Source organism: Rhincodon typus, chromosome 15 (genome assembly GCF_021869965.1).
Source record: "Rhincodon typus isolate 14 chromosome 15, sRhiTyp1.1, whole genome shotgun sequence".
Classification (NCBI taxonomy): Eukaryota; Metazoa; Chordata; class Chondrichthyes; order Orectolobiformes; family Rhincodontidae; genus Rhincodon; species Rhincodon typus.
In genome coordinates this window covers 21,049,760-21,076,650 of record NC_063346.1, presented here as the reverse complement: position 1 = coordinate 21,076,650, position 26,891 = coordinate 21,049,760, and the positions used below count along the sequence as shown (strand labels likewise).

Here is a 26,891-nt window from a genome sequence, read left to right as displayed (position 1 = left end):
GTCACAGAGTGAAGGAATGACACTTCACAACTGAAATGAGGAGGAATTTCTTTTCGCAGACAATGGTGAATCTGTGGAATTTATTGCGATCGAGTGTCTTTAAACAGAGATAAACAGATTCTTAATTAGTAAGGGGATCAATGGTTACTGGGAGAAGTAAGAGAATGGGCTTGAGAAACATATCAGCCACAATCAGTGGGCGAAATGGCCTAATTCTCCTCCTATATCGTATGATCTTATGGTCTTCGTCCTCCACACTATTTCCCACACTCTGTTCGTATCCCTCCCTTGCTTTCCAAAAATCCATCAATTACTGACGTGCCCGCACTCAATGAATGAGCATCCACGGTTTTCCACAATAGAAAATTTCAAAGATTCACACTTTGCTGACCAGCAAAGGAGGCCACGCCACTAGGTGAGGCTCAACCAAGTCAGTAGACCAGGTCAGTGCAGTTTCTCAGGTAAAATGCTACTTCACACTTACAGGGCCAGCTCTCACTCTAATTTTGGTCTGACTCCACCAACGACCTCAAATGATGCTTTCAGCAGCTATGATAATATGGCAATAGATTTCGGTGCCTAGAGCTACACTTGTTCCTACCTCTCCCAGATTCCCTTGATTCCATTACAGCAAACTTCAGAGGCTAATCTGCATATTTGTTAAACACTATCTCTACATTATGAGTGTCCAAAATCTTAAAGGCATGATACGTGAACCTACTCTCTGATTCAGGTCAGTGCCTATGCATCCCTGTAGAAGGACCTGGAAAATGTGCCAGCATAGACGCATAAGGACAGTGCCAGGACAATAGTCTTATGCTCGGCTGCTGTATTGCAAAGAAGCAATTGGAGTCACTCCAAAGAATAAATAATCATCACTGCAAACAGGGTAATTTATGTTGGAAAAGAATATACTATTTTACAATCATTAATGCCTTGCTTGTCCAGACTTATTAAAGCTTGCAGTGGGTAAAGGAAACCTTAGACCTGATTGTTGGTACCCCTGAACAGTTTCTTCAGTTTCTTTTCTTTGCAACAACACATATATCAAATTTATGTGATATCAGTCTTCGTTATTGTTGTCTTCAGCTGCATTTTTTTATGGCCTTGAATGTATGAACGAGAGAAAGGAATATTATGACAGCACTATGTTATTAAGACAAATCTATCATCTGTTTGCTCACTTAGATGTTTGTAGCTTTTGCTACAATTTTACCAACTACGTCTAAAGCATATAATGGACCTGTTTCAGGCCTGCCAGTTTCCTAGTCTCTGTACAGTTGGATTCTTGTGCTTTACATTGTCAATTCCTGCAAGAGCCAGACAAGAACAGCCTTCCGTGACTAACGCTTAATGTGTGTAAAGCATAAATAGGCAACACAGTAACTTCCTCATTCTTTTGGCAACAGCTCACAAGCTCAGCCAAGTTCAAATAGCAATCAGCCCACCCTTAAGTAACATTTCTGAATCTCATCCAAAATATTTTTCATTTCGTCCTTCCCTTCCTAGGCAACAACTCTGCTCTGTTAATACTGGCAAGATAGGCATGTTCCAATCGACAGAAAATTTTGATGATTCATGATGTCCTATTCAAATCAACTATTAAGAAAAGAATTGATCTGCTGATGCTATTGGGAGAGTTAGGTATTTCCATTCAAAGGACAGAACCATATGGTAAGGAGGCTGGCTATGTGTTGTATCAATGTAAGAGAGGAACTTATTTGCCTTAAATTGCAATTTATTTCTGCCCCCACAGTTGATAACAAAATGCCAAATCAATGCTGAAATCTTTCGTAGACTTTTGATACATAAGATACTTTTCTCTGCATTTCCATTGATAATTTTTCTTTTTCTCACACAAGTTACAACAATATGCACATTTTCCATAATATAACCTCATACTAGCGAACATTTAGTAAAACATAAGCGAAATAGGGACAGCCTATATATGTCTATAAATGATAAATCATGCCAGACTAACAATTATGTTTTTTGAAGAAATCACTTAATGTGCACATAAAAGGAATATCATGAATGTTAGCCATTTGCATTTTGAAAATCTTTTTGATAAGGTACCATACTATAGGCTTGTAATAAAATTAATGCTTTTGTTTTAAGAAGTATATTTTCTTTTAACGGGATGTGGGCATTGCAGGGAAGACCAGCATTTTTCACCCACCCTAAGTTCTCCTAAATTGAATGGGTCTTTAGCGCATTTCCAAGGGAAGTTAAGAGTCAACAACATTGGTACCAGCGATATAGGTAGGAAGAGGGATAAGGTCATGAAGGCAGATTTCGGGGAGTTAAAAGCAGGACCTCGAGCAGTTATCTCAGAATTACTCCCAATGTTATGTGATAGTGAGTATAAGAACTGGAGATTGATCGATGGAATATCCCTTTGGAGAACTAGGGTATGAGGGTGGGTGTCAGATTTATGACAAATTGAGACCAATTCTTGGAAGATGGGACCTGTTCAGATGGACATATTGCACCTTAACAGGACTGTGATGGATATCCTCTCAGGCAGATTTGCTAGTGTCATTAGGGTGGCTTGTCTGTAGGATGGTAACTTGAGGGGTTGTCAAATTAGAAGGAAGTAAAAATGATGGCAGGGAGACTAGATCATAGAATCCTAACAGTGTGGAAACAGGCCATTCAGCCTATCTGGTCCACACTGACCCCAGGGAGCCAAGTTCAATTCCAACCTTGGGCAACTGTTTGTGTTAGTTGGACATTCTCCCCATGTCTGCTTGGGTTTCCTCTGGGTGCTCTGTTTCCTCCCATAATCCAAAGATATGCGATTTGGTTGAATTGGCCATGCTAATTTGTCCATAGTGTCCAGGGATGTGCAGGCTAGGTGGATTAGCCATGGAAAATGCAAGGTTACAGGGATTAGGAGGGTGGGGTTACGTGCTTCAGTGGGAAAGATAAAGGCATATACTATTACCTAAACTGGGAAAAGCTTCAGAAACGTGAAGCATTAAGGCATTTCAGCCAGAGGGTAGTGAATCTGTGGAACTTGGAGAAGCTAAATGATTTCTACAGAGGACTATGGAAGCTTATTCTTTGAATATGTTTAAGATAATGACTGGTGGATTTCTCATTACTAGTGATGTACAGAGGTACAGGAATGGGATGGGTAAAAGGCATTGAGGTGTTCAATCAGCCATGATCATATTGAGTTGTGGTGCAACTGTGATGGAATGAATGGCCTAAATCTATTCCAATGTTCAAAATTTCCTTCATTTATATTTAACATATAGGCCAGATCCGATAAAGATGGCAGATTTCCCTCCCTAAAGAATAACAGTAAACCAGATGGAATTTTATAACAATCAATTGTAATTATATGGTTACAATCACTGAAACTAGCTTTGTATTCCAGATTTATTACTAAATATCATCGCAGCTGAAGAATTGGACATATAGCTAAGGAACAGAAAGCAAAGTGTAGGGACATAAAAACATTTTTTTGAGATTGGTAATAATGTGTCTCAGCAATATGTCCTGGGGTATGTTTTTTTACTAGAAATTATTCAAAAATAGGCACACAAGTGCTGATTTGAGAAAATTACAGGAGGAAATAGACAAATTTGCAATGTAGTCAGCTTAACTGCAGATAAACTTCAATGCAGAGAAATGTTATATAGTCAATTTTGTAGAACAGAAGAGGAATTTAGTTATCTTTTAATCAACATGATCAGATCCTTAACAGGGAGATGGAATACCATGCACTTGTGTGCAGCAAGTCAGCTTTTAAGGTCAAAATGTTGGTGTAAAAGGCCAAAAGAAATGACCAAGGGAGAGGTTTCACATTTTAGGACTTTTACTCTAAGATGCAAACTAAAATCAACATCGGAAAAATGTTACTTAACAAGCAATTATGTTTCACCATACTAAAGAAAAGGTATTTTTGCACTATCTGATTAATAGAGTTGAAATATGCCATAGGTAACATATTTACTTGGTGCCACATTTCAGGCTTATGTGTAACAATACAACATGATATCCCAAGTTTTATCCCTAGCTTTCAAACAGTCTTACTTCTTCCTGCTGTGCTAAAACAGTAAGGATATGGCATGAGTGTAGATAGGTGTGACTGAAAATGAAACAGCAGCATTGATGCAATGCAGTGAAAAACTTATGATTCTGTGTATTGTAAGTATGTTTGACAGCAACAAGTTACTGAAATGACATTGTTTCTAGTTGCAGTCCTGCAATTTGTTTCAAATGTGCATTTACCTATATTGCAACTGCTCTTTGACACTCACATTTACTATTGCTCACAGACTAATTTAATGCTATCTTTTGTCTACATTTTCTCCAACATAAATGGGATGGGACTACCACCATGAAGAGCTGAATGGCGAAAGAGTGCTCCATCATTACAGCATGAGTGATGAACATCACAGGAAACCTGTCTCTATCTAGGTTATTTATTGAAGGGAAGAGATCCTGTTCTGTCACTTGAAATGTGTTAGAATGAAACCAGTCAATTTCAGCTGCAGGTAAACCTGTCTTAAATATTGAGAAAAGTTCATTAAACAACAGGGAATGGCATCAGTGCCTGGAGCAACATCATCGGTTCACACTAAAATCCCTACCTCTCCTGGATGTGTCTGGATCAGACCAAAGGAAAAATACTCTTTTCCACCTAATTGATCCTGTGGGAACAGAAGGATCACCAAGTACTAATAATCAATCTAATTTGTTAGTATTACAGAACTTGAACGTTGTTAAAAAGGGACACAAAGTTGAAGTTTTTGCCTTGCACTCATCAAGACTGGGACTCAAGAAACCAACCTTAACAAGGGAACAATAATTTATAGAGGAGGACATCCTCTTCTATTGCTCCATATATTGGATTGTTGCGTCCCAATCCTGATGAATGCAATGTCAAAGTTTTGACTTTGTGTCTCTTTTTACCAATGCTTAATAACCAACCTCTCTTGGATCAAAGCTAGAGCATTGTCCATTTTTGGACTATTTATGAGGCTCAGAATATACTTTGTTCTCAATGGATGTAACATCTGCTATACTAGGGTATCTTTAGCATGATACTCAGGGTAGCTCAGAACTGACCCTTGAAGCATCTTACAAAACGGCTGCCACAACATAAGTGGGTTGACTGATAGAAGTGTATCCCTGAGTCCCACTACCTCCGTATTGGGAATTTCTAAAATACTTAAATGGAGAAACAAAACATGTCGGTCCAGAAGTTCCATTCCAAGCTGCTCTACCCTCTGACCACATGCATCCACCACCCCTTTCCTACCCTCCCCATTTCCCTGGTTAAAATCAAACAGAATTCCATTCGACATAGTGCAAAGAAAATCAGACAGAATATGTCTTGGGTAAATCAGACAAATCACTCTGCTCATTACTGCCCTGGCAATGAATTGGATAAATTACTCATTATATCCTCCTTGCAGAAGAGAAGATTAAAAGTGACAGTGATTGTGGTATTCAAAATCATGAGAGATCTTGACAGAGTAAATAGGGAGAAACTGTTCCCAATGCTGTTAGAATCAAGAAGCAAAGGCCACCAATTTAAAATGATTAGCAAAGTAAGGAACAGCAACAAGGAAATAAACAATTTTGTGCAGCGAATGGTTGAATTTGAAATACACGACCTGAAAGTGTGATGAAGCTACATTCTGTCATGGTGTTCAATAGAAAATTGAATAATTAACTGAAGAGAAAAGGCTTTCAGGGTTACAAGGAAAAATGGATGAATGGAGCCAGGTGAGTTGCTCTGACATAGAAACAACATGGGCATGATGCCCTGAATGGCCTCCTTGGGGCTGTAACTATTCTTAATTCTTCAATGCCATGCTGCTTGTTACCACTCTCCAGTTCTGATTCTATTTGCCTAGATTGGTCTAATCACTGTTTTTCTTCTTTATAAGACTATAAGATATAAGAACAGAAATTAGGCCTTTCAGCCCACTGAGTCTGTTGTGTCATTCAATCATGGATGATAAGTTTCTCAATCCCATTCTCCTGCTTTCTCCCCATAACCCTTGATCCACTTGACAATCAAGAACCTATCTATCCCTGTCTTAAATATACTCAATGACCTAACCTCCACAGCCTTCTGAGGCAGTGAATTCCATAGATTTACCACTTTCTGGCTGAAGAAGTTTCTCCTTATCACCGTTCTAAAGGATCTTCCCTTTACTCTAAGGCTGTGCCCTTGGGTCCTTGTCTCTCCTACCAATGGAAACGTCTTCCCAAAGTCCAATGTGTCCAGGCCATTCGATATTCTGTAAGTTTCAAGTAGATCCCCCCTCATACTTCTAAACTCCATCGATTGTAGGCCTGAGTCCTCAAAAGTTCCTCATATGTTAGACCTTTCATTCCTGGGATTATTCTCGTGTACCTCCTCTGGACCTGCTGCATGGCCAATACATCCTTCCTGAGTTATGGGTCCCAAAATTGCTCTCAGTACTCTAAGTGCAGTCAGACCAGAGCTTTATAAACCCTCAGAAGTACACCCCTGCTTTTATATTCTAGTCATCTCAAAATAAATGCCAAGATTGTATTTACCTACCTAACTACCAACTCAACCTGCAAGTTTACCTTCAGAGAATCCTGGACTAGGACTCCCAAGTCCCTTTGCACTTCAGATTTCTGAATTTTCTCCCCATTTAGAAAATAGTCTATGTCTCTATTCTTCCTACCAAAGTGCATGACCTCACACTTTCCCAATAGGTTAATGAGAAAAAAACTAGCTTTTGGAGCTCTGCTTCTTTCTCAGGTGTAGTATCTATACCTGAGGAAGGAGCAGAGCTCAGAAAGTTAGTGTTTTCAAATAAACCTGTTGGACTATAACCTGGTGTTGTGTGATTTTGGACATTGTCCACTCCAGTCCAACACCGGCACCTCCACATCACACTTTTCCATGTTGTATTCCATCTGCCACTTCTTTGCCTACTCTCCTAACCTATCTAAATCCTTCTGCAACCTCTCCACCATCTCAATGCTACTTGTCACTCCACCTATCTTTGTATCATCTGCAAACATAGCCAGAATGGCATCAATTCCTTCATCTAGATCATTAATGTATAAAGTGGAAAGTTGTGGTCCCAACACTGACGCTTGTGGAACACTGCTAGTCATCTGAGAAGGCTGCCATCTGAGAAGGACCCTTTTAGCCCCACTTCCTGCTTTCTGCCAGACAGCCAATCTTCTATCCATGCAAGTAGCTTGCCTCTAACACCAGGGGCCCTTATCTTACTCAGCAGCCTCCTGCACAGCAGCTTGTCAAAGGCCTTCTGGAAGTCCAGGTAGATAACATCCATTGGCTCTCCTTGGCCTAACCTGCTCATTGCCTCCTCCCCTTGGTGAAACCATGCTGACTTTGCCCTACTTTGCCATTCACTTCCAAGTATTCAGAAATTTCATCCTTCACAATGAACTCCAAAATCTTACCAACGACTGAGGTCAGGCTAATCGGCCTGTAATTTTCCATATTTTGCCTCACTCCCTTCTTAAACAGAGGGTTACTTTAGTGATTTTCCAGTCCTCTGGGAGCCTCCCTGACTCCAGTGAGTTTGGAAAGATCACCACTAATGCTTCCACTATATCTTCAGCTACCTCCTTCAGAACTCTGGGGTGTAGTCCATCTGGTCCAGGTAACTTATCCAACTTCAGACCTTTCGGTTTTCCTAACACCTTCTCCTTGGTGATAGCCACCATACTCACCTCTGCCCCTGACTGTCTTGAATTTTTGGGATATTACTCATCTCTTTAATCGTGTAGACTACACAAAATACTTAATCAGTTCCTCAGCCATTTCTTTGTTCCCCATTACTAATTCTCCAGCATCATTTTCCAGTGGTCCAGTGTCCACTTTTGCCTCTCTTTTGACTTTTATATTTCTAAAGAAACTCTTGCAATCTTCTTTTATATTACTGACTAGCTTACCCTCATACTTAAACTTCTCCCTCCTTATATTTTTTTCATAGTCCTCTGTTGGTCTTTGCAGGCTTCCTCTGGCTTCCCACTGCCCTTTGCTGCATTATATGCTTTCTCTTTTGCTTTTATGATGTCCTTGACTTCTCTTGTCAGCCATGGTTGCCTAATCTTCCCTTTAGTATGCTTCTTTTTCCTAAGGGTGAATTTTTGCTGTATTTCCTGAATTACTCCCAGAAACTCCTGCCATTGCTGTTCCACTGTCTTTCCTCCGAGGCTACTCAGTTCTGACCACCTCCTCTCTTATGCCTCTGTAGTTGCCTTTATTCAACTGTAATACTGTTGCTTCTGATTCCTCTCAAATTGCAGAGTAAATTCTGTCATATTATGATCACTGCCTCCTAAGGTTTCCTTCACCTTAAGTTCCCTTATCAAATCTGCCTCATTGCCTAACACTTAATCCAGAAATGCCTGATCCCTAGTGGGTTCCACCACAAGCTGCTCTAAAAAGCCATCTCATAAACATGCTGCAGATGCCTTTTCTTGGAATCCACTACCAACCTCATTTTCCCAGTCCACCTGCATATTGATATCCCCATGATCACTATAACCTTGCCTTTCTTACACGTCTTTTCTATCTCCTGGTGTGTCTTGTGCCCCAAATCCTGACTACTGTTTGGAGGCCTGTACATAACTCACATTATGGTTTTTTTTCACTTTTGCAGTTATTCAACTCTACCCACACAGATTCTACATCATCTGACCCTACTTTGTTTCTTGCGATTGTTTTAATTTCATTTCTTACCAATAAGGCAACCCCACCCCCTCAGCCCAACTACCTGTCTTTTCGATAGGATGTATGTCCTTGGATATTTAGCTCCCAGTCCTGATCCCCTTGCAGCCACGTCTCCGTGATGCCCATCACGTCATTCCTGCCAATTTCGATCTGCGCGACAAGCTCATTTACCTTATTGTGTATACTGCGTGCATTCAGATACAACACCTTCAGTCCTGTACTGACCATCCCTCTTCTCATTGTCATTCATTTGTCCAGTGTGCTTGAAGTTTGATTCCTAACCCTTTCCAAATAATCTGTGCTATTTTTTGTGCTGGAGATTTTCATAACCTCGCTTGAGTTCTCCTTTCTTTTCATTTTTTTCTTACTTTTCCATGCAGTTGAGTTGATCCCCACAGATGCTAACCTGCTGGGTTTTTTTCCCATTGGCCATTATATTTCTTGGAGTTTTACCCTTCCCTGAATTTACCTGAACTATCATCAGACGGACATGAGTATTTAACATGGATTTGTTTGTTAATTAGAGCAAGAAATGAGAAATGGGGCTTTTCTAACAGGCTATGTGAGAGATTGAGTTATAGCACTCATGAGCAAAGTCACATTGTCTGTGGTTACATGTTTAAAAGCTGACTTTCTTGTTTTATTTAAAGCAGATTGTTAAATAGAAAGGGATTGACGTATTAAGTGTTTAATTTAGAATTAAAAGCTGACATAGCTAATAATTACACTGCATGAAATGTGAAAGAATGTGTACATTGCGTCCAAGTATTCACTTAAGCCTCCTAATTATAATTGCACAGAAAATAGCTGAGTTTAAAAAATAATGTAGACAATTTTCTTTTGTCTATGATTCATCCTTGTAATTGTTACCAAGAGAAAATAACATCAGTTACATAAAAACTAGTGCCACCAGTAAATTCAGGAATACCACATTTTTCTTTGAGCCTGACTGCCATGTCACTATCATGTTTGAGTTTTAATCCAGTGAAGCTTCAAGCAAATGTGCAAACAGAAGTGTGTATCATTCACCTGAGCTTCTGGACAATATGACATTACTGAGCTTTTATTTTAAGAACTGGATTTGCAAGATTATTTTTGTTTGGGAAATTTGAATTTCATTAACACTCTGATTGCGTATATGTTGCAATAATGCCTTTCTTCAAGTTATTGAGAATGAAATTGATGACTTTTTAGCAAATTTGGTGCGCCTCATACTATCCAGTTCCTCAAATAGTTTTTGACAGGTTCCAGCAGTGCTCATCATTTTAGGTCTGAATCAGGGACATTTGATCAACATCACCTCAGGATTTTTCGCATGGTCTCTCAGCTGGTATTCTTGCAAGGCTGCCCATATAATGTATAGCATAAGCCACCTTCTTCCCTGTGTTATAATTAGAGGTTGACCATCCCGCTTCCCCCCCCACCCCCGAGAACTAACACCAAAACACCCAAAGAGGAGCACCTCACCCTATAATCTGTTGAAAAGGTGTGTGAAAAGTGGTGTAACCTGCTTTTCAGCAACTTCTAGTGGTTAACTAAAAGAAATCCTTGACACTCACTTTACTAACAACAAGTAACAATTTATTTATCTCACTCTAACAGTGAACAAATTAACTAAACTATTAACAACCCGACTAAACTCCTTCTAACTATTAACCGTTCATGAATAAAACAAGATTTTAATGGTATGCTATTCGAATAAATACAAGTCCCACTTATATAAAATTTTAAAAAGTATAAACTTTAGTCTCTTGAAATTACAGCCAGGTGATGTGTCTTCTGGAATGTTCTGTGCCCTCTCTGTCAAAATTCAGTCAAGAATGCATTCTCCTTCAAATGTTCTGTCACGAACGCCTCCTCCTTTGATTCTTCTGTCAAGAATATTAACTAGTTGTTCTGTGGGTACTTTTGATTTAGATGGTGCTCTCTCTAAAACTTAGAGAAAACTATGAGAGCCAGCGATTCTCTCTTACAAGCTGAGAGCTGTTAACTCTAGCAGATGGCAGTTAGTTCCCCTGATTTTCCAACTGCCATCTCCTTTAATACCCTTGATGACATATCACTTTCTTACAATAGGTTTGGTCCTATGCTGTTAAAACCATCAGATTTAAATTTAATTGGTTTTTGGTATCTAAGTGCTTGATTCAAATTGATTGGCTAAAATCAAAACTTGTTGACTTGTTGCTGCTTTGCCTGCTGACTGTACAGCCTTTTGATACAAATGTTTCAATTTTGTTGCTGTTTGTGCACCTACAAACCCACAAGCTGCTGCCCACAGGCATCATTTTATTTGAAACTCTAAGCATGAAAAAAGCACATCATATTTTAAAGGGACCATGCACTGCTTATTCCCTTAGCATTTTACAAACAACAAATTCTAACTTCCTGCCTTGCAATCCACAAGTACTGTACCCAACTTCGCAAAATCTGTCATCACTTACTAATATCGTTAATATTGTGTGTCACACAGTGTATTTATTCATACTCACTCAGTAAATCTCCTACAATGAATCTATCTAAAATGATGTTTGGGAAAGACAGAGTAAGTGATGGTGTAGATTGTGATGCATTGTATCCTCAAATACACTGAGACTTAGTTCAGTTTTCTCTGGCATAGCTCCAGGCACTTTCTTGTCACAGCACTTGGTCTAATCTTCTTTCCCATGATTTGTGGGGATTCTTCCTCAGGTAACCTTAGAGGAAGAATAGTTTTGGTCCTCGTCCTGTTGTTATGGGCCATCAACTTGTGCAAAAAGAGCAGAAGGATGTAAAGCAATTCTATTAAGATAACATGTAGTGTAAACATCTAACCATCACTGGCTGTGATGAGACATACATCCAAATTTAACTGGATAATAAGATTCACTGATATTGTAGGGATGTGAGCGAATGTAAAGGGGGTATAATAAGCATCTATGTGAGCACAAAAGTTTTGGAAGCCATTGCTTCTCACTGTGGGTGGTGCATTATTGTATCATGTCTGACTTTGTAAGGTTATTTTCCTTTTTCCAACCTTGTTTCTAGATGCACTATATGTTGGAATGGCCCCGCACACTACATGATATTTAGAGCCATTCTCCTCATGCTACTTTTCAAGTCCTTTGCTGATCAATATCCCATTTATCTAGGAGAATTTCTGAGGCTCTTATCTGAGAGACAGACTCTCTAGTGGCCTCTATCACTGAACTCCATCACAGGGAAGAAACTTGGTTATCCAAAAATCTCCAAATCATCACTTTAGGCCCTACTGCTGCATTAGACTTCCCACCAACATCTTGCAAATGTGTAACTGTTTTCAACGCCAGGAGTTATTTCTTATGCTGAATGTGGTTTTTTTTTAATCATGATGCTAACCTTTGAAATATAAGTGGGATCAGCACATCTTTTCTCCATTCCACTCAACTTCCCCTTGAGCCTTACCAGAGAACCTGCAGTCTTGCTTAGAAAGACAAGTTGTTGTAATGCAATCTGCTAAAATTGTGATAAATGTCACAATATTTACATATGGGGAAAAAGACTTTCCCTGGGAGATTAGAGGTGTTTTAAAGAAAAAGCAGCTGGATTTTTTGTTATTACATATGCTGTTTCTATCACATTGGTGTAAAATATAACTATTTTGAATATTTGAATTTGCTTGTATTGTTTTATAGTGTTTAGAGGGATCAGTTACAGGGATATAATACTGCACAATTTCCAGTATTAGTTGATGGAACATAGAACATAGATCTGTAGAGCACGTGAACGGCCCTTTGGCCCACGATGTTGTGCTGACCATGACTTAAAATGAAAGTAATCCCTTCTACCTGCCCTTGGTCCATATCCCTCCATTCCTTGCATATTCATGTGCTTATCTAAATGTCCCTTAAATGCCTACACTGTCACCCCTGGCCGTGCTCTGTGTAAAAAACCTACCCCTCACATCTCCTTTGAATTTGCCCCCCTTACCTTTCATGCATGCCCCCTAGTGTTAGACATTTCAACTCTGGGAAAAAGATTCTGACCATCAACCCTATCTATGCATCTCATAACTTTAAAAACTTATATCAAGTCTCCCCTCAGCCTCCGCCTCTCAAGAGAAAACAATGTAATGTAGTTACTGGGACAAATTTTCCGCTGGCCGGATGGTTGTTATTTCAGCATAGATTGGAGTTTCACATAGGGAATTCCTGTTATAGCAGACTCTGAAGGAACGACCTGCTTGGAACCCTCTGAAAGTCCCCATTTCAATCAGAGAGCTTGGATGATTCCAATCAAATTAAGTAAAATAAATGCTCAGGGAAAGTTAGATTATTAATTGCATAGTCTAACTCCTGCATAACTATTAAAAAGATCCCATGCTTAGCTCATATGCCACAAATTACACCTCCCTGTTGACAACTTCAAATACTCCTGAGAGCCCAAAACCCCTCTTCCCTCCATACCAGACTCAACCTGCCCCAAATCAGAATGGAAGTACAGCTTTGCATTTCTGAAGGAGCACTGATCAGAGTTTCCTGTCTGAAGTATGGAGCTGTCATCTTTCATAAAAAGGCAGGACTGGTTTGGCAACCTGCATGAGATTACCACTCCCTGGATAAACTATTATTCAAAGGAAAATGGCATCAGTTCCACATGAAAAGTTATGGTAATTAATTTAAAATTGTGATTTATGTGCCTTGGACAAAAAAGCTATTTAAATATTGGTGCTACTTTAAAGCTGATGTTCATTATTATGTAAAAACAGCGCAGGCGGCAGTGGTTACTAAAATTGTTGTAAAATTTCCTGTGCGTGTGTGGAATATATTCTGCAGCAATTTTAAATTCTTGGCTATACCACCTACATTGCTACTAAATTTTTCAGCATAAACTGTAAGCCAGACACCACAGAACTTTATCCAAGTACTTACACATGCTTCAATATACTAAAGTTATATTACGAAAGAAAATGTAATACCAAAGTAAGTGTTGTCACATGCTTTGCTCAGAGCTACTCAAAAACATATCCATCTGCTCTGCAGAGGTTAAGACTGTTGTAAAATTACCAATTCACTGTCTCAATACTGATTCAAAAAGTTCTAATTTCCAGCCACTCTAGTATAAAGCTAAGGGGAACAAATGCATCAGTTTTGAGTCATAACCATTCCACTAGATTGTTTAATAGATCACTGGAAAAAGCTGGAATCATGCAAGCAATTGTGCTAATTAGAAATACTTTTGCCTTGTACTTTTACAATGGAAGCCAGAGGTATATTTCACTAGAGTTTTCACACTACCTTCCAAGCACTCTCTATGTCATGCCCTGAGCTTTCTGTAACATTGTGTTAACTGTTTCCATCTGTTTCTTCCAATAATTTTGATCATCTGCTCACACCTGTGAGAGTCAAATGATTATCGCGCAGTGTATTTCTTAACATTATCCAGGTCAGAAAATGTGAAAGATGGTGAGGATGGCAAGCAATTTCCAGGCATGAATAGACATCCTTTAAAGCTGCAAAATTCATACCTCCTACTCATCACCATCACACACACACATGAACACACACACCAACACACACACAGACACACAAATACAGACACACACACAGACACACACACACAGACACACACACAGACACACACACCAACACATACACACACACACCAACACATACACACACACACCAACACACACACACACACACAGACACACACATACAGACACACACACAGACACACACACACAGACACACACACAGACACACACACAGACACACACACACAGACACACACACAGACACACACACAGACACACACACACCAACACATACACACACACACCAACACATATACATTGTTTCACATTACTCAATTCTTTTTTAATTGTCTGCATTCTGTTGGAAAGAATGAAAGATCTTCCAATTTATAGTGGAGAGGGAGGCTATGTCTTTACTGAGACAGCCCCAAGGATGTGCTGAGGAGGTATCCTGTCGTCAGCAAGCAGTGGTCAGAGAAACCTGGGAAGAAGTGGCCATGAAGACTAATGCAATGGCTGCAGGAAGAAGGTTGTCCTCCCAAATAAGGACGACATTCTTCAACCTGACCAAAATTAATGAGCCCCACACCAACTCACACAAGGTGTTTTCTCACCTTTGCAAATTATTATTCATTCACAGGATCTAGACAATGCTGGCTAGGCTAGCATTTATTGCCCTTCCCTAATTTCCCAGAGCGCAGTTAAGAGTCAACTATATTGCTGTGGTTCTGGAGTCACATGTCAGCCAGACCAGATAAAGATGACAACTTCCTTCCCAATAAGACATTAGTGAACCTGATGGGCTTTAAATGTTTTTTTTCTCTTTCTCTTCTAATACAAATGTGCAATAATCCATAACTATGAATTCCACACATATTTTTACTTCTGGTGAGTAGCCCCACTAAAGTTTTCCCAACACTCACCAGCATTCTGCATTTATTTGTGTTAGAAAGTATAGTGGTTAATTGCTCTGTTTTTGCAGATCTCGGGAAATAGCATTTCATCAGTATTCTTTTGAGTGCAAGCCAGTAAGAAGAATCATTGGAGAAAAGCACACAAGACCTCAAACCATTGACATGCCTGAGTAGAACTGACCCTGTAAAAAATTGCCCACATGCCCTCTTTGGGAAGGTTATACAGATGGCACCTCTGCTGGATCTCCCCCGATGGCAAGAATAATTGGGGAAGGAAAGGCCAATTTTTCCTTATATGTTGTTACCTATTTTCTAAAAATTGTCTTCATCAGTAAGGGCTTAAAACTTTCAAAACAGAAGAGATAAGAAAAGTAAATTCCTATCTAAGTAATCAATGAACTGACAGAAAACAATGTACTAGAAAGTCAAAAATGAATTGACATCAAATGCAACACAAAGTTATTTATATAAAAGAAAATCTGGAATCTGTATACTTGTAAGAGTGTGCTCTGTCCCAGCTTATAAATGCCTGGCCTCCTGCCAATTTGACAACAGTCTGGTGTTGCTGGAGATATATGGGTGCACCTCCAATGGGACTACTACATGGTCTATGCCACAGAGGAACATAAGCCTCCTGTCCCTCCAACACAGGAAAATTGGAAAGACTCAAGCTAAGATCAAGCAGTGCAATATTGGTACAGGGCCTCTACACTTGCTTTCATGGTCCATCCACGCCTGGCATAGACTGGCAGTGCCAAAGATGGGAGTGGATGTTCAGTTCCTAAACTGTCAGTAGCTCAAGCTCCTTAAAGTTGCAAAGACCTCCATTTAGATAGCAATTTACATAATCTCTGGACATCACAACATGTTTTACAGCCAATTAATCACTGTTTTAATGTAAGAAAAAAATGACATTTAATTTGCACACAGCAAGCTCCCTCAAGTACCAATTAAGTAAATTATTAGATGAATTGTTTTCAATATTAATCAAGAGGTAAGCATTAGGCAGACTTCCAGCAGAGTGGTGCTTTTGTTTCTTAACTTATCCCATTACCATTCCCTTTGGCTTTCTATAATGAAACATTTTAATATTATAGATCTTTCAAATTGTTCTTCTTTCCATATTCCCCCTTTTCACTTGCTCAAGATCTATTTCATTTCTAACTTTACTCAATTCTGATGAAAGCTCACAGATCATCTGTTTCTCTCTCTAAACTTGCTGCCAAAGCTATCGAATCATTCCAGCATCTTCTGTTTTAGTTTCCAATTTCCAGCAGCCACAGTATTTTGTTTCGCCTTTTACTATAGGAGATCACCCCTGCTCTTTTTCAAATAAAGCAATGGGATCTTGTAATTCACCCAAGAGGCTTTGGTTTTAATGTCTCATCTGAAAGACAGAACTCCGCATGCGTATGAAGCTATAAACATAACTTCTGTGCTCAGGTCTCTGGACTTGAATCAACAATGTTTTAGGTCAAAGGAGAGAATCCTACCTACTGATCTATACCTCAGTAATCACAACTATATCATCATTGATCATAACAAGGATTTTAAGACATATATGGGAGAATAAACATTCATGTCAAAATCATTGAGTCAGATAAAACTGATTCTCATCACATTTACAAATTATAAAGGTTGAGGAGAATTTTGTGTAGATGAGCATCTGTACAGAGATAAATGCATTGAAACATGATGATCCATGGGTACAATAATGGTCACAGCAACAGTGGTGAGCACAGCAGAGATGAATAACAGATCTGACTGAATTCATCTCAAAGTTTATTTCATGATTTGCAAAGTTTTATTTCTAAATTTAAAATATGTTATCTCAAGTAGCAAGTAGAGGTAAAAATGTCAGCTATGTAGGTAAATGGAGATAAGTTTATTCTGTCAATGATTCTATGAAGAATATGGCTGAGGTAGAAGAAAACACTTGCTTACATTTGAACAGATAGAATACAGCCATCAAATTGTTATTGACCTGGTTATTCAGGGATGCTGAAATAATCTGAGATTTATTTATATATTTATTTATTTAAGAGGGTGCAAGAAAGAGGCCTCATACAAATTTATCAAAAGACCATTGGTTAAATCTTTTCACTTTCAGGATGGTATCAACAGGAAGAAATATGTATCCTTAAACCTTATTTGCAAAGAAATAAATTGATTCAAAGTCTTTGCGGTCAGGTTTTCAGCTTCTAAAAGAAACAGCACATTCTGAAGAATATGAGGAAATCTGACACTGGGAACGGTTCCATTGACTCTAATATTGTTGCTGAATTTCTGTAGTTTGCAAACAGACTGAAAGGATTGAACAGACAATGAGTTAAGTTTAATTGAATATGATTGATACACAGATTCAGATTACAAAACTTGCACCCAGAAGCTAACAATTACACATACTAGTTTAAAAATAAATACAAATTTATATCTAGATTTGCTCAGACCTAGTCTGGGGTATTGTGCTCAATTTGGACGGCCATACCTCACAAAAGATATATTAACCTTAGAGGAGACACAGTGTAGATTTACCAGAATGATAATGGAATTTGGAGGATTAATTCTTTTGGACACTTTTAATAAATTTGGGTTCAGCATAGAAGATTGATTGGTAATCTGATTCATAGTGTTTAAAATATTAGAAGGATTTAATAGGATAGTTCCAAATAAATTGTTTCCTTTGGAGGGGAAACCCGGATGACATAACCCTGAAATTAGAATTGGTCCAATCAGAGCCATAAACAGGAGGCATTTTTCACAGAGAGTAGAAATATTTGGAAACGTACTGTCACTTTTGTACCTCATTGATGCTTAACCAAGTGTTTTTTTTAATCAATTAAGGTACATTAAGTGTTGTAGAAGACTGAAAGGGTTAATGCAGACGTTTTGGAGTAGCTCCACCCACTGATATATAAATGACTGTCTCTGGGTGGGAACTCATCAGTTTTAGATTATTGTCAGTTGTTAGAAAGTTCTACAGGCCACAATCATGTAGCATTAATGCAGCTATTACCTCTTAGGAGATGACAATGTTTCTTACTGAATGTTAATGTAGTTCTGAAGAAGTTATATAGAACTCAAAACTTTAACTCTGTTTCTCTGTCCAGAGATACTTCCAGACCTATAGAGTTTTAATTTCAGATTTCCACTTTCTGTTTTAATTTCAGATTTTCAGCATCCGCAGTATTTTGATTATATTTTGAGTTTGCGTAAGCTGTTATCTTGCTATGATGTAATGAACTACATCTTAGTACTCAATTGCATACCTCTTCTTCCAAAGACTTATTAGTGGCTAATCCTTCACCACTTAACACTGGAAAGTCCCGTAAGCCAGTGTTACAAGGTGGTAGCAAATCTATCCAAAAAGGATCCTAGCATAAAACAGGTGGCAGCTGCAGGTATCTCTTGCATCATTAAGCACAGTATATTAGTGGTACTTTGCATCAGTTTTCATAGTGGAAGACCCAGTACACATACCAGAACTTCAAGAAAATCAGGGGACAGAGATAAGCTTGGTAGCCATCACTAAGCAGAAGGTACTAGGAAACAGAAAGGGCCGAAGATAGATAAATCACTTGGACCAACTGGATTACACTCTGGACTTCTGATAGTGAGAAAATTGTAGAGGCAGTAGTGGTGATCTTTCAAGAATCATTAGAATCAGAGAGGGTCCCAGAGGACTGGAAAATGACTAATATAACACCTGTGTTTCAGAAGGGAGGGAGGCAGAAGACAGGAAACTGTAGGTGGTTAGCCTGACCTCAGTCATTGGTAAAATTTTAGGACTATTATTGAGAATGAGATTGATGAGTACATGGAAGTCCATGGTGAAATAGGGCTGATTCAGCATGGCTTTGTCAAGGGGAAGTCATGTCTGACAAATCTGTTAGAATTCTTTGAGGAGGTAATGAGCAAGTTAGACAAAAGAGAGCCAGTAGGCATAATCCATTTGGATTTCCAGAAGGTCTTTGACATGGTGCCAGACAGGAGGTTGCTGAATAAAGGGCAAGGTGCTGGCATGGATAAAGAATTGGCTGACTGGCAGAAGACAGACAGTGGGGATGAACGAGTATTTTCCAGAATGGCAGCCTGTAGCTCATAGAGTTCCACAGGAGTCAGTGTTGAGACCACAACTATTCATGTTATACATTAACAATCTGGAAGAAGGAACTGGGGGCATTGTTGCTAAGTTTGAAGATGACACAAAGATAGGTGGAAGGACAGGTAGTGTTGGGGAAGCAGGGAGGCAGCAGATGTATACGCTAAGCATGTGGGAAAGTGTGAGATTATGCACTGGTAGGAAGAATAGAGGCATAGACTATTTTCTAAATGCAGAAAGGCTTTGGAAATCTGAAGCACAAAGGGAGTTAAGGAATCCTCGTTCCGGATTCTCTTAAAGTTAACATGCAGGTTCAGTTGGTGGTTAGGAAGGCAAATACAATGTTGGCATTCATTTCAAGAAGTCAAGAATATAAGAAAAGGGATATGCTGCTGAGGCTGTATAAGTCTGTGATCAGACCGCATTTGGAATATTGCGAGTAACTTTGGGCCCCGTATCCAAGAAAAGATATGCTGGCATTGGAGAGGGTCCAGAGGAGATTTACAAGGATGATCCCGGGGATTAAGGGCTTGTCATATGAAGAACAATTGAGGACTCTGGGTCTGTACTTGATGGAGTTTAGAAGGATGAGGGGGTATCTGATTGAGACTTACAGAATGCTGAGAGGCCTGGATGAAGTGGACACGGAGAAGATGTTTCCATGAATAGGAGAGACTAGACTTGAGGACAAAATCTCAGGGTGAAGGGGGTGACTCTTTAGAACAAAGATGAGGCGGAATTTCTTCAGCCAGAGGGTAGTTAATCTGTGGAACTCACTGCAGCAGAGGGCTGCAGAGGCCAAGTCATTGACTGTATTCAAGACAGAGATAGGTAGTTTCTTCATTCATAAGGGGATCGGGGCTATGACAGAAGGCAGGAGGAAGGGGTTAAGAAACATATCAGCCAAGATCAAATGTTGGATCAGACGTGATGGGCCGAATGGCCTAATTCTGCTCCTACATCTTATGGTCTATGGTCTATGGTCTAGTTATTGGTCATAGGCTTCACATCTACAGGAGAGTGACTGTATCAGACTTACTTCATTTCCCAGTCCCCCAACATCTACCCCACCCCAGTGCTGAAATCCTTAATGACACCTTAGGTACCTCAAAGTTAATCTTTTCCATGCTCTCCTTGCCATTCTTGTACTCTATTTTCAATACACAGACTCTAACTCATCCATAATTTTCGCTCTTAATTTCTCACCTATGTTATGAATTCATCATTTATTATGTCTCTATGCACTACTCTGAGTGGTTCCCCATTCCTCAGTGAATCAATTTAAAAATTTAACCTTTCTTTGCGTGTCATTTATGGTCTCATCCTATGCTAAGTCTGCACACCTTGTTAAATGCTACAACTTTATTTGTCCTTAAGAGCCAGGCCTATTGAGCTCCCAAAGCCCCAATTTCCAACACTTCAGCTGTGATTAAGTTCCTCAAGATGGTAGTCACCCATGTCAAGAAGTTTGTTTCTAATTTGCAGTAATCAGTCAAGTTTTGAATCTCTGTCTTATGTTACTTTTCTGCTCCTTTAGCTCTTCACTGTTCAGTTTCCATTCCATGACAAGATTGAGGCCAAAGATCACCTTGGGAGCTGTATGTATGAGTCACTGTGAAACAAGAGAGCTAATCTGTAACTAACTAAGTGGGAATAAAGGTATTTCATAAAATTCTGTGTATCATAAATAATTGGAATAAAAATGCCAATCATAAAAGTGTTTTAATATTAAAAGCCTGGTAGTAAAATCACAATAATGTATACGATATGAACTAACTATTGTAGATTAGACATTTCACAAATACTAAAGAATTGTAATGTTGTATGCAATTCACATAGATTACTTTTGAGATTTATGATGTGTTGAGATGCACCTTGTTTACAGGTTTATTGCAGTTGAAATAGTTTCTGTTCTAGTCTCATTCTGTGCAAAGTGAAATTTGGCTAGAATTTCTGTGCTTTAGTTATGAACAGCTAGAATGCTTGACAACTCAATACCACATGGACCTCAGCTGTAGAAAACAGAATATGTCTTCAATTGATCTGTTAAACTGGAAAAAGTGAACAGTGAAGTGATAACATTTTGATATCCTAACCTATTGTACCACACAATGCTTTGATATATTTTTACCATCTTATTCTGCACGTAGTTAAATTTCTGACTTGGCTATGCCATTGGGATAGGTGCTGGTTAAAGGTCATGGAAATAAAAGTAAAAAAGAATGAAAATCCCCTAACAGTTGGTTATAGTTTTAACATGTTACCAAAACTGCATCCGCCCTTGTGATTAAGAACAGTATCAAGTTAGCAGAATGGAAAAAGTGTCTCTTAATGCAGACACAAATTAGTGTAAGAATCAATTTAAAGTTTTTGAGAAGATTTGTAGCTCGGGTTGTGGATGAGGTTGTAGACTTGCTCGCCGAGCCAGTGGGTTTGGTTGCAAGTGTTTCGTCACCCTGCTAGGTAACACCATCAGTGCGCCTCCAATGAAGGGTCGGTGTTCTGTCCTGCTTATTATTTATATACCTCGGTTTGCTGAGGTGGTTGGTATTAATTCCGCTTCTGTTTCTCTGTGGTTTGTATGCAGGGTCTAATTCAATATGTTTATTGATGGAGTTTCGGTTGGAATACCAGGCCTCCAGGAATTCCCTGGCATGTCTTTCTTTGACTTGTGCAATCGTTGATGTGTTGTCCTAGTCAAATTTGTGTCCCTTGTTGTCCGTGTGTAGTGAGACAAGTGAGAATTGGTCGTGTCTCTTGGTGGCTAGTTTGTGTCTATGTATCCGTATTGTCAGTTTTCTTCCAGTTTGGCCTTTGTAGTGTTTCTCAGTCCTTGCGGGGTATTTTTTATATACACCGGTTTGCAGGTTTTGGGTATGGGATCCTTTACATTTGTCAGTATTTGTCATAGGGTGGTAGTTGGTTTGTGGGCTACTCTGATACTTATGGGTCTGAATAGTCTTGTGGCCATCTCTGAAATGTCCTTGATGTAGGGTAGGGTGATTAGTGAGTCTGGTAGTGTTGTGTCTTCCTGTTGTGGCCTGTCTCTGAGGTAACGGCGGATTGTGTTTTTTGGGTATCCATTACTTTTGAAGACTCCGTATAGGTGCTCCTGTTCTGCTTTGTGTAGTTCCGGGTTGCTGCAATGTGTTGAGGCTCGTTTAAATGCATAGGCCAAACCAGAAGAAAACTGACAATATGGATACACGAACACCAACTAGCCACCAAGAGACATGACCAATTCTCACTTGTCTCACTACACACGGACAAAGAGGGACATGAATTCGTCTGGGACAACACATCCATAATCGCACAAGCCAAATAGAGACACACCAGGGAATTCCAGGAGGCCTGGTATTCTAATCGGAACTCTATCAACAAATCGCATTGAGTTAGACCATGTGTACAAACCACTGAGAAACAGAACTGGAAATAATACCAACAGCAAATATCCCAGCAAACCGAGGCATATAAATAACAAGCGGGACAGAAAACCGACGTTTCACCAGAGGCGCACTGATGATGTTACCTAGCAGGGTGACAAAACATTTACAATCAAACACATTGGCTTGGCGAGCAAGTCTACAACCTCTTCCACAACCCGAGCTACAAATCTTCTCGAAAACTTTAAACACCAATGGCACAACACCCTCAAACTGGTCTGCAGATAGGAAACAAATGCCATCCGGCTAAGTGTGCCCCGGAACAACTATAATTCCTGCACAAATGTCTCAGAAAACAGGTATTACCATTATGCTTAAAGTATAAACCACCTTTCAACAATCCACAGGCATGGAGGACACCTGAACAGAATGGCCGCAGAATGTTAAGGGTTATGATCAATGATGCCCACAACCACCTCCACAAATACAAGTGGGAAATTGCATGCCAAAAATCTCTGCACTCCAAAGCAAATGACCAGGAATGGACATCCACACTGGAACAAGCCATCAGCATACAACAACAAAAGATCAGAACAAAGAAAAGAATAGCCCTTCAAGAAAAACCGTTCAAATGTACCCACATCAATGACACAGACAACACAAATTTATGGATTAAAAACATCTCAGACTGACCATTACAGACACTGAGAAGACAGTCCTAATATGTGGACTGAGTTATAACTACAGAGATGCCAAAAAAACTGACTTCCTGGCTGCGCTAGAATCAACACTAAAGAGCAACAGACTGAAAGACAAAGTACATAGATAGTCTAAGTGAGTGGGCAAAGGTCTGGCAGATGGAGTACAATGTTGATAAACGTGAGGTCATCCATTTTGGTAGGAATAACAGGAAAATGGACTATGTTTTAGATGGTAAAAAATTGCAGCACGCTGCTGTGCAGAGGGACTTGGGTGTCCTTGTGCATGAATCGCTAAAAGTAGGACTGCAGGTGCAACAGGTAATTAAAAAAGCAAATGGAATTTTGTCTGCCATTGCTCGAAGGATGGAGTTTAAAAACAGGGAGGCTATGCTGCAGCTGTATAGGGTCCTGGTGAGGCCACACCTGGAGTACTGTGTGCAGTTTTGGTCTCCTTACTTGAGAAGAGATATACTAGCACTGGAGGGGGTGCAGAGGAGATTCATTCGGTTGATTCCAGAGTTGAGAGGGTTGGATTATGTTTTTGCGTTCTACCATAATGTCCAGGAAGGGTAGTCGGTTGTTGTTCTCTTCTTCTTTCATGAATTTTATCCCTGTAAGGATGTTGTTTATGTGTTGGTGGGTTTCTTCTAGTTTTGTGTGATAAATAATCACGAAGGTGTCATCTACATATCGGACCCAAAGTTTGGGTTGTATAGAGCGGAGCACTGTCTGTTCTAACCTTTGCATTACTGCTTCTACTGGGATTATACTCATTGGAATTCAGAAGAATGATGGGAGATCTTATAGAAACATATAAGATTATGATTATGAAGGGAATAGATAAGGTGGAGGCAGTGAGGTTGTTTCCGAAAGCAGGTGAAACTAGGACTAAAGGGCATCACCTCAAAATAAAGGGAAACAGATGTAGGACTGAGGTCAGGAGGAACTTCTTCACCCAAAGGGTTGTGAATCTGTGGAATTCCCTGCCCAGTGAAGCAGTTGAAGCTACCTCGCTGAATGTTTTTAAGACAAGGCTAGATAAATTTTTGAACAGTAAAGGAATTAAGGGCTATGGTGAGTGGGCGGGTAAGTGGAGCTGAGTCTCAAGAACATCAGCCATGATCTTATTAAATGGAGGGGCAGGCTCGAGGGGCCAGATGGCCTACTCCCGCTCCTAGTCCTTATGTTCTTATGTTCTTATGTACAACAGACCATCAGACAGACGATAGTCCCAACACTGGGTAAAAAAGGAAAGTGGAACACATTCAACACAGAAGTGAGGAAAGCCCTGGAAAGAAATACAGGAACATGCGGACAAAGAATGCATGAAAGTAATCCTCAATAGTGCCCAATACATCAAGAAAGCTAACGCACTACTAGCAGATACTGACATCTACCAATAGATGGTGATGGACCCGACACCACAGTTAAGGAACCGGATTACCTTGAAGAAATTACATACCTCAGGAGACATCAGCAAGACAGATGACCAAAAAATGAAGCCATAGGGATCCAATACACCCCAATTCTATGGACTCCACAAGGTGCACAAACAGGGGGTTCCTCTCAGACCCATTGTCTCTCTACCAGACACACCAACATATAGACTTGCCAAAGAACTACAGCAGAAATTGAAATACTTAGTGGACAACACTGTCCTTCAGCTGTCATCCACTCATCCCAAGAATTCCTCAACATCATCAAGGACACCAGGATAGATGAGGACGAGATGATGATATTCTTCAACGTAACAGCACTATTTACATCCATAAACATTGACATAGCCAAAGAGACAATTGCCACACCACTGGACCAATCAAGTAGGCAGGCAACCCAGGACACCAACAACATCAATAAGGGCACCACAATGAAACTACTCACAACCCACTTCACCTTCAACGACAGCACGTGCAAACAAATCAACGGAACACCAATGGGATCCCTGATATCAGGGATTGTACCGATTGTAGAAGCAGTAATGCAAAGGTTAGAACAAACAGTGCTCCACTCTATACAACCCAAATTTTGGGTCCAATATGTAGATGACACCTTCGTGATTATTTATCACACAAAACTAGAAGAAACCCACCAACACATAAACAACATCCTTACAGGGATAAAATTCATGAAAGAAGAAGAGAACAACAACCGACTACCCTTCCTGGACATGATGGTAGAACACAAAAACAACGGGGAACTCCAGACTAGCGTATTATATAGAAAGACCACACATATGGAACAGATATTCAATTACACTAGCAACCAAACCCAACACCCACAAACAGAGCTGCATCAGGACACTATTTAAACAAACCACAACACTTTGCAGCAACCGGAACTATGCAAAGCAGAACAGGAGCACCTAGATGGAGTCTTCAAAAGGAATGGATACCCAAAAAACACAATCCACCGTTACCTCCGAGACAGACCACAACAGGAAGACACAACACGACAGACTCACTAATCACCCTACCGTACATCAAAGAAGTTTCAGAGATGGCCACAAGACTACTCAGATTCCTAGTATCAGAGTAGCTCACAAACCAACAACCACTCTACCACAGTTACTGACAAATGTAAAGGATCCCACACCCAAAACCAGCAAAACTGGGTAATATACAAAATACCATGCAAAGACTGTGAGAAACGCTACATAGGCCAAAGCTGACAAGACAGATACACGAACACCAACAAGCCACAAAGAGACATGACCAATTCTCACTTGTCTCACTACACACGGACAACAAGGGGCACAAGTTCGACTGGGACAACACATCGATAATCACACAAGCCAAACAGAGAATTCGTGGAGGCCTGGTATTCCAACTGGAACTCCATCGACAAACACATTGAATTAGACTCTGTGTACAAACCACTGAGAAACAGAACCGGAAATAATACCAACAGCAAATACCCCAGCAAACTGAGGCATATGGAACAGAATAGAAGAATCCCTACAGTGTGGAAACAGGTCGTTCAGCCCAACAAGCCCACACTGACCCTCAGAGCATCCCACCCAGACCCATCCCCCTAATCTACAAACCCCTGAACACTACAGGCAATTTAGCACAGCCAATCCACCTAACCTGCACATCCTTGGACTGTGGGAGGAAACTGGAGCACCTGGAGGAAACCCTCACAGACACAGGGAGAATGTGCAAACTCCACACAGACAGTCACCCAAGGGTGGAATTGAACCCGGGTCCCTGGTGCTATGAGGCAGCAGTGCTAACCACTGAGCCACCGTGCCACCCCTACATAAATAACAAGTGGGACAGAACACTGACGCTTCACAGGAGGAACACTGACAATGTTACCTAGCAGGGTGACAAAACATTTACAATCAAACCCACTGGTTCGGTGAGCATGTCTACAGTCTCAAAGTCATCAGTTTCACATATGCTTCAAGTCACTGAAGGAAGTGACTAATAGTCACTAAAGATGTGATATACTGACAGGAATAGTAATGTACGGTACTTAATACTGTTTAACTTTAGGTTTGGATAACAATGCGGATTATCGGATTCAGAATATCATTCGCCATTAATAAAGCTTGTTCCAAGGAATATAGAGTCATCTCTTCAGAC

The 26,891-nt window shown here is 39.9% G+C and overlaps 1 long non-coding RNA gene across 1 annotated transcript; it reads left to right on the top strand.

The window, feature by feature from the left end:
- The first annotated feature begins 814 nt into the window (after positions 1 to 814).
- LOC125484951 lies at positions 815 to 26,891 on the top strand. Its single transcript, XR_007263735.1, has 4 exons — positions 815 to 889; positions 4,358 to 4,508; positions 20,758 to 20,879; positions 26,802 to 26,891. It is a non-coding gene; the product is annotated as an uncharacterized LOC125484951 (long non-coding RNA).